This window comes from Lissotriton vulgaris, chromosome 10 (assembly GCF_964263255.1).
Source record: "Lissotriton vulgaris chromosome 10, aLisVul1.2, whole genome shotgun sequence".
NCBI lineage: Eukaryota > Metazoa > Chordata > Amphibia > Caudata > Salamandridae > Lissotriton > Lissotriton vulgaris.
In genome coordinates, this window is record NC_141698.1 from 122,638,941 (window position 1) to 122,648,482 (window position 9,542).

Sequence of the window (9,542 nt, forward strand, 5' to 3'; positions counted from 1 at the left end):
ACTACAGAAGAAGCACAGTCCCATGACAGGTCAGTCGACTTCATTTCAACACAAAGTCTGTCATGCGATTTTGACATCAGGTCTAAGGAACAATGTTTACTGACTGGGGAGAATTGGTTACCAAACCCAAAGGGAGTGCAACATACCAGGCGTCATTGCACCTATGAAACCCCCTTCTTCGGTGTTTTGCAGGCTCATCATTGGATATATACGACAAGTAGACAAGTGGGAAAGCACACAGAAGCATTTTGACACAACAGGAAAAACCACCAGAGCTTCAGCCAGACCGGTGGCCATCGTTAAATTGACAGCAGAGCCTGTCTGCTTGAATGCACTCATTCCACCTCTTTTTATTAATTCCTTTGATTAATTTCCAACAATTTTATACACCTGAATTCATTCTGTGTGTCCCTTTTTCCTTTGCCAGAAAACAGTATTGTATCCTTGACTTCTCTGTCAACTATTCTGGTATATTTTTTTCAAATCTTTGGCAACTCATTTCCCAGTCATCTCAACGAAAATATTATTAAGAAATGTTCCTATAAGGGTTTGCATGAGGTGCAGTTTCCAGGCATTGGGAGAAAATTGTTCAGTCCCCTCACCATAGCTTCCTAGTCCAAGATGCATTCTGTGCAATCTATATGGCATCTGACCATTTCCCAGTCTATGCTGTCCTCTTGTCTTCTTAATTCTCTTCAACTTTTTATTAAATCCAGATCGTAACAAAAATGTTTGGAGCAAGTGACTATCCACATGGTCAAACAAGCAAAAAAAAAAAAATACATGCATTTAGTAAAGGACATTCCAGTTGTGTTTTTCCTGTAATTTGTTTTTATTGTGAAGAGCAGCTATAAATTAGCGACTGCTAGTTAGAAAATCAACACGCGAGGGTAAACTGCACCGGAGATGCGAATCCTAGATGGCAAGTTGGCAAAGAGGAGATTGGTGTTTCCTGATTAAAGTCGGGGTCTCTGTGTCCACCAGTTTTGTTCTCCTATATGCTGATCAATTACAATATAATTTTCCCTTTTTGTGCTGAAGATTTTACCCTCTTGGTGTTAGCTAGGCGCATAACCTCTCTTTTGGAAGTTGAAGTCACTGAGATATTTAGGGATTCTTTCCAGAAGAGAAGTCCATTTTGCTAGTGGTGGCAATGCCACATTTCTGGTGACTCCTACGCAGTGGAATGCGATTTGTAACCAGTGGTCCTGGTACAAGCAGTAAACTGGATCCAATTAGACAGTCGCCAAGGAAACAGCTGTCAGAGAAGTGCCAGCTACAGAAATTCTGGAATAATCCACCGGAGCCAGTTGACAGTAGAGAGTGACAAGGGGACCTGATAGCTGGGAGCTCTGAGCAGCAGATTCAAGGACTGCAGCTTCTATGGTGTCAGTTTAACAAGCCAACAAGTTATTTGACTCAGAACTGATCTCACTGCACAACATTCTGACTGCAAATGATCCTCGCATGTCAAAGGGTTCTATAAATATCAAATTCTTTCCCCAAATGAATATGTGGGTAAAAATATCACCTCACAGCAAAATCATCAGTTTCCGCACAAACTGTCCAACCCCAGTCAGACAGAGAGCAATGGCAGCAGAGTTCTGCAATTTAATAGAAGATCCTTAAAAGGTGTTCCCACTTAGGGCACGATCAATTTTTGCGCCCAGAGGACAACCACCCCTAAGGGTTAGACACCGAGGAGCCGATTCACAGAACTAACTTAAGACAAAATCCTAAACTTTCTACTTTTGGTATTCACAGAAGTTAGGATTTTGTCTTAAGTTTGTTTAAAGACAGACTTAAGTTAGGATTTTGTCTTAAGTCTGTCTTAAGTCTGTCTTAAGACAAACTTAAGACAAAATCCTAACTTCTTTAAATACCAAAAGTAGTAAGTTTAGGATATTGTCTTAAGTTAGTTCTGTGAATCGGGCCCAGAGAGCTGGACCAAGGCACAAAAGGTGCTGTTATGTTAATGAGTGTTGTGCCAGGATGAGAACGGAGACCTCTCTTGTGTTAGTGAACCAGTATTTTTCACCCATATGAGTAAAGTAGTGTCCCAAATTGTTGATTAACCTTCAGGTGGTAAATATCATTAAAAAAAAAAATGAAAGTGTGTTCTGATACAGGATATCAGGGTCAGCCAAGGGGGCACAAGTCGGGAATGGAGGTCTCTTCTTAAATTCAAGAATCCATGACAAATATTTGTAAGACGTTAAATACCGAGCATTAATTATTTAACAAAGGGTGTATGCAGTGTTTAATTTGTGCTGGTCGTTTCCAGTTCTCAGCACCGGCACTTAATTGTCAACACCCCCACTTATGGCTGTCTGCCACATGGCGGCGCTGTTGTCTGACTTAGAGATGAGCACAACAACAGTTGTTTATGTATTTAAAATACATTACAAATGATTAATACATTGCGTCCACGCTATTCCTACATTTTTTGGCCTGGCAGAGTATGAATTTTCACACTTGCAGGAGTGTGATTGTAAGAAGGGTAATGCGAGCTGCGGTTGCATCCTGACATGGGCCTGAAACTTAATCTTTTACAAATTAAGCACTGAGTGTATGTGTGCTTTTGGTTGCCATCATTTTATTGATTTAGCTGGATTTAGCTGGATGTGTTGCCCCAATGAACTAACAAATCCAGCCGAAAATTGCTATAGGCCCCTGATGGGCCAGGTAACGGGGCAATAAAAAATAAAAATCTGGGGGCCAGGGCGGCCACTCCCACCTCCCCCAGGCTAATTGTTTTATGTGTGGGTGGGCCACGTGGCCCCCCTGCAGCCTCGGGGACCGCCACCTCCACGGGGCTATTTTCAATTATAATGCGTGGAGGGTTCTAGCCCTTACACGCAGCCCGGGGACCACCCCCACCAGGGGCTAATTGTGTGGGTGCAGGGGTCCACACGCCCTGCCGCAGCCACCTCTCCGGGCCTATATTCAAATAAGATGTGTGGGAGGGCTCTGCCCCCCCCATGCAGCCCCAGGGACCGCCAACTCCCTGGGCCTACTATACAGAAATTTGGGGGGCCATGCACCACCCGCTGCACCAGGGACAACCACCTCCCCGGGGCTATTTTGCAAATGGAAGGACTGCCACCCCTCAGTGCCGGCTCCAGCAATGTACCTGGATGCTCCCCCCGGGACATTGAAGTTTGCTATGGGATCGATCCCAAAGCAAACAAGTCTGCTACGCTTTGAACAAACAAGAGCAGTTTGCTCTCGCTCATTAAAAGCAGAGCACACTTTGCTTTTTACACCCAGGGAGCTGATCTTAGCAATGCCGGCTCCTGCACGAGGCAAGAGCCGGCCGGGATCACGAGGGTTTGAGGCACCCCCGCGGTCCCCAAGGAGATGGCCATGCCCCGGGGGATGGGGTCCCCGGGTCAGAATATGGCTCGGGAGGGTGGCCGCTAGGCCCCCCTCCCTTTTAAAAAAAAAAAGAAATGCCGGGCCCCGGAGAATGGGGTTCCCGGGGACGAAATTGGCCTGAGATGGAGTACCACGTGGCCCACCTCCCTTTTGAAAAATAATTCAGAAATGGCCGCGCCCGAGGTTTGGGGCCCCGGGCGCAGAATCGGCCTCGGGAGGTGGACTGTGCGGCTCCCCTCCCTCTTTACTAAACAAAAATTTTAAATAAGTTATGTCATTTGAGATGTCATCGGTGATGTAATCAGTGATGTCACTGACCTTGTCATGAGTGATGTTATATGTGAGACCATAAGCAGTGTATTGCAGGGGCGCTAGTTATAGTTAACTCAGAAATTATAACGGCTGAATTTCTCTGGTGTTGTATAAGTTAAATCTGACCCTAACTATAATGTTTCTGTAACCTTTGTTTTTTTTGTGTGTATATATATATCTATACTACTATTATAAAGAGAGAACTGTGTCCTTTGAGACAGGTAAACTCGAAAAGTACACCACCAATCCAAACACCCAAGACATCTTTGAAAACCCCAGGGCAAGCAGAAGGACATAGGCTATATAAAAATAAAAAATATACGTTCTTTAAGAAATTGAGGAATAAAAAAAAAGTAGTCCCTTGCAAGTAGCTCCGGCCGCGACGTGCGTAATGACATCGGGAGCGCGGGGAGGAGCGGCGTTCAGGAGCAAGAGGAAGAGCGGCGGACATGAGCGCGGGGAGGAGCTGCGGACAGGCGGGTAGGAGCGGCGAGCGGCGGACAATCGGTGAGGAGCGACGAGAAGCAGAGGAGCAGTGGAGCGGTAAACTCAGCAGCGCGGGGAGGAGCGGCGGCTGAGGTAAGTGAAGCAGCCGCGGGGGGCGCACCGAGGGATGGGCGGAGGGACGGGCGGGGGCCATGAGTGCTCGCAAGCCTTTTACTCAAAGTCGGGACGTCGGGGGAAACAGCGGACAAGAGCTGCGGGTGCGCACCGAAGGATGGTCGGAGGGACGGGCGGGGGCCATAAGGGCTCGGAAGCCTTTTCCTCAAAGTCGGGACGTCGGGGGAAACAGCGGACACGAGCGTGGGCAGAAGCGGCCAGGAGCAACAAAACCAGAGCAAGGAAACACTGTAAGTATGCTCTGCTGCTTCCGGCGGCTCTGCTGCGCCTCTCCTGCTGCGATGCTGCCCCCAGCCCCCTTCTGCCCCTGGCAACGCCGGGGCGGGCTGCTAGTATATTTATATATATATATATATGATACACAGAAAAAATGTTTAACCAAGTGTTAGCAAAATCCCAGGGCAGAACACGGGCCAGTCTGCTAAGTCAAGCTCCTGAGAATACTGAATTACCTGATGAGACAGTAGATATCACCAAACAGGAATGTCCCAGATTTATCACCAATTACAGTAGCCAACAAAACAGGATAAGGCAAATAATCAACCATCATTGGCCCACTATACTAACTGATAGTGTATTGGGTAATATGCTTCCTGATAAACCCCTGGTCACCTTTCGTCGGGCACTGAGTATGGGTGCTGTACTCGATCAGAGTAGTCCGGAGCTCAAATGTAAACCAAACTGGCTAATCAAGGAGGGATTCCGAAAATGCTCTACCTGTAGAGCATGTAATTTCGGAATTAATAAGACACACTATAAAACCCCCTTCAGCGACACTGAGATTCCCATTAAAGGCCAGCATACATGCAAAACGGAATATGCAGTATATGTACTGACATGTACTTGTGGCCTCAATTATGTAGGCAGTACCAAGCAGCCAGTACATGTCAGAATTTTACAGCATATTCGGGCCATCTTGCACTCAGATCCTGCATATCCGGTGGCACGCCACTTTTTGAGCTCACACAACAAGGATATCAATTGCTTATCTTACTATGTATTAGCCTCAGTCCCCAAACTGAGGCGAGGTGGCAATCGTGAGCTCAAACTCCGACAATTAGAGTCACGTATGATCCTCGAATTTGACAGCAAATGGCCGAATGGGCTTAACATTACAGAGGATCTTCGTCATTTCTTGTGATATGCTTTGTGTCTTTAATACTGAGTTTTTGATATACTTATTGAATCTTGGTGTCCTTCCCTCTAGATAGTCAGGTTCCCTGTTATCTAGTGGGCCAAATACTCTTTTCTAGGTGACCAGAAATAGTACTTGTGTAGTCAGCCATTTGCTTGGCCAGTCAAGTTCCTTGTTGGCCATTTTTCCATCGATAGATTTAACTCCTTACCTTCTCCAATTTTGTAAATATTGTTATTTAATATTTTGTATACACCTTTTATCAAATTTTGTATGATATTTACTAGCACTGTTTTTACACTGGGTGTTTTTAGCTATAATGAATTTTACATATTGTAGTCTTATGGTAGTATCAAATGTTTTTACAGTATTATATGAGATATATAGAAGGACAGTGTCCTATCTCTTACTGTTTGCATTCATGCATTAAATACACAGGATACTTTGCAATATGTAGGTTTAGCACTTTATCCCCATTTCCCTTATTTCCCTATGCACTTTAATATACTCCACTTGACGCAGGCTTGGAACCAGTCTAATTTGTATATATTTGCACTTATGAATCAGCCTTAGATCCTCCAGTCACTTTAAATACATTATGTGTAAATTTTACGGTTTTTCTAAATGGATTTATCCTGGAATTGATTATATGAAATTATCACAAATAATACTTGTGGAACTATATTGCACTTTTATTGCATAGTGTTGTATTTCATTGTATCTAGAATGATTGTTTATTTGATTTACACACTATTTGCGAAATGTAAACAGTCCGTATGTAGCACTACACTCCCACAGACAGGAGTAGTATGTCTTTCATTTCTGTGACATTCTGACATCATGTGACTGGGCGGGCTGATTGGGTGTGCACTGCATTATAAAATTAAAAAACTCTAACTGGCTCACTTGCATGTGAACAAGGGCCTTTCAAGCCCGAAACGCGTAGTGCCCTCTTGCCTTCCGACTTTTTTGCAATAAAGAACCTGTGAAGCGCATTTGGTGGTCCGTCTCCTATGTTTCCTCGCCGGTCTGACTCCCGTCTGACCGGGAAGTGGTGTTTGGAGTTTCCGCATATATGTATGTATATATATATATATATATATATATATATATATATATATATATATATATATATATATATATATATATATATATATATATATATATATACACCCGCTCCCGCCCGACCCCCTCCCGTCCCGGGGGGGGTCGGAGTGGGTGTACTGCCCCCAGCCCCTTTCTGCCCCAGGCACGCTGGGGCAGGCTGCTAGTGTGACATAAATCAAAGGACAACATGGCTTGGGAATGTCAGCAATAAGGAACGCAGCCGCTTATATTCCTGGCATGTACATATTCATCACCCTGTATCTCACTCACTGAGTGACCGCCCTCCTCACTCCCAAGTGTGGAAGCACTGACGCTAGTGAGCATAGCGCCCTGACACTGCACCCAGCAGGAGAGAGCACTTGTATACACAATGCCCTACTTACTATGTGTAGGTCTGACTCAGCACCCGCTCCCCTCCCGTTCCGACTTCCTCCCGCTCCGACTCCCGCCCCTCCCGTCCCGACTTCCTCCCGCTCCGACTCCCTCCCGCCCGGACTCCCTCCCGCCCGGACTCCCTCCCGCCCGGACTCTTTCCCGCCCTGATTTCAATGTTTGTTTACATTACCTGAGCTGCCGCTCCCCTCCTCTTCGCCATGACGTGCCAAGGTGCAAGGTCTCTCTCAATGTTTACATTACCTGAGCTGCCGCTCCGCTCCTCTTCGCCATGACGCGCCCACGCTCCTCAGCTCCATGTCCGCCGCTCCAACACGTCGTCATCACGCACGTCGTCGCGTCACGTCACGGCCAGCGCTAGGTCCCGGCCGGCGCTACTTTCAGGGGACTACTTTGTTTACACATTTAATTTTTTTAATTTACTTTTTAAAAAAATTTATATAGCCTATGTCTATCTACACACCCTGACATTTTCATAGATGTATCGGGTGTGTAGATTGGCGCTGTGGTTCCCGAGTTTACCTGGCCAAAAGGTGCAAGTTCTCTCTTTATAATAGTAGTATATATATATATATATATATATATATATATATATATATATATATATATATATATATATATATATATATATATATATATATATATATATATATATATCCAACCAAACGAGTCGCTGTAGACCCCTGCCACTTGTCAAAGGCGGGCCTCGGATGGGATAGCGAATCCCAATATATCCAACCAAAACCTTCTCCAGTCAAGAAAAGAGATCCGGGCCACTTGGAAGTGCAAAGCGTGTTTCTTTAATGGCTTTCTCGACGCGTTTCGCAGTAAGATCTGCTTTTTCACGAGACAGAAACCAAACAGGAAGTGCTCAATATATACAGTCACATGGTATTCAATTCATACTCATGGAAAACAGACTATAGGTATATCTACGGGCTGAGTCCGACGATTACAGAATGAAATACACACGTTAAAGCTGCAGTAAACATTAAACGTGGATTACAAAGGTTATAAAGCAATACATGGAATTAGTGCACAAAACAAAGATTGTAGTTGCTCGGTTACAGTCTTAACTCAAAATGTGATATATTTACTCACATCAATAATTGCAATAAAGCCCCGGTGGGCACCGTAATAGTTCTTGGTCAAAAAAATAGCAGTCACTCATATTCTAAGAGCGTACCAAGACTGTCCAAATACGTGGTTACTTGTAAATTACTAAACAATGCATGAAAAAAGTGCAAAGAACATAAGGACAGTGGTTGTAGTCCTTAGTCGGAATGTGATGTGGTAAATCACATCAATAATACAGTACGGCCCCAGTGGGCACCGTGACATTTCTGAATTCAATCATTCATACTATCAAAGCGTACTGAAAGTGTCCGAGCATATGGTACCTTCACCATATTGTTTCAGTCAAGCCCCAGTGGGCAAAAGCACCAATTATTCCATAATTTATACGTAGTCCATTCATACACTTCAAGCTCGTCTGAGGCTCCTAAAGATCGGACAGATTCCCAAATATGATCACCAGCCATCTCTGTAAACCAGAAAATAAGAGATATGCAATCAGTGACTGTAATATAAGTGATAAAGTGATTAAAAAACAGTATTAGTTAAAAAAACGGCAGGTATATACACAGACAAACCAGCATACTAACCCAGATGCACACTCAGTTCCTCATGTAAGTCAAAGAAATACAACTGTCCAAAGATTCCAGCAAATTCAAAATTACCAAGCATGTAACATGTCTAACCGATCATGTTTTATACGCATTGAAATGCCCCTGCCAGTTACACTATATCGGCAGTTCCAAACACCAGGCCAAGAAAAGAGTGCTCGAACACATGCGAGCCATAACCAATGGAGATAAGCAATATCCCATTGCGAGGCATTTCGCAACGCACCATAAAGGCAATGCGAATTTGCTGTCATTCTGTGTACTGGAGACAGTTCCCATGAGGGAAAGAGGGGGAGACCGTATTAAGGAGATGAAGAGACTTGAATCGAGGTTGATTATCAAATACAGGACTACCCAACCTAATGGCCATAACTTACATGAGGAACTGAGTGTGCATCTGGGTTAGTATGCTGGTTTGTCTGTGTATATACCTGCAGTTTTTTAACTAATACTGTTTTTTAATCACTTTATCACTTATATTACAGTCACAGATTGCATATCTCTTATTTTCTGGTTTACAGAGTTGGCTGGTGATCATATTTGGGAATCTGTCCGATCTTTAGGAGCCTCAGACGAGCTTGAAGTGTATGAATGGACTACGTATAAATTATGGAATAATTGGTGCTTTTGCCCACTGGGGCTTGACTGAAACAATATGGTGAAGGTACCATATGCTCGGACACTTTCAGTACGCTTTGATAGTATGAATGATTGAATTCAGAAATGTCACGGTGCCCACTGGGGCCGTACTGTATTATTGATGTGATTTACCACATCACATTCCGACTAAGGACTTCAACCACTGTCCTTATGTTCTTTGCACTTATTTCATGCATTGTTTAGTAATTTACAAGTAACCACGTATTTGGACAGTCTTGGTACGCTCTTAGAATATGAGTGACTGCTATTTT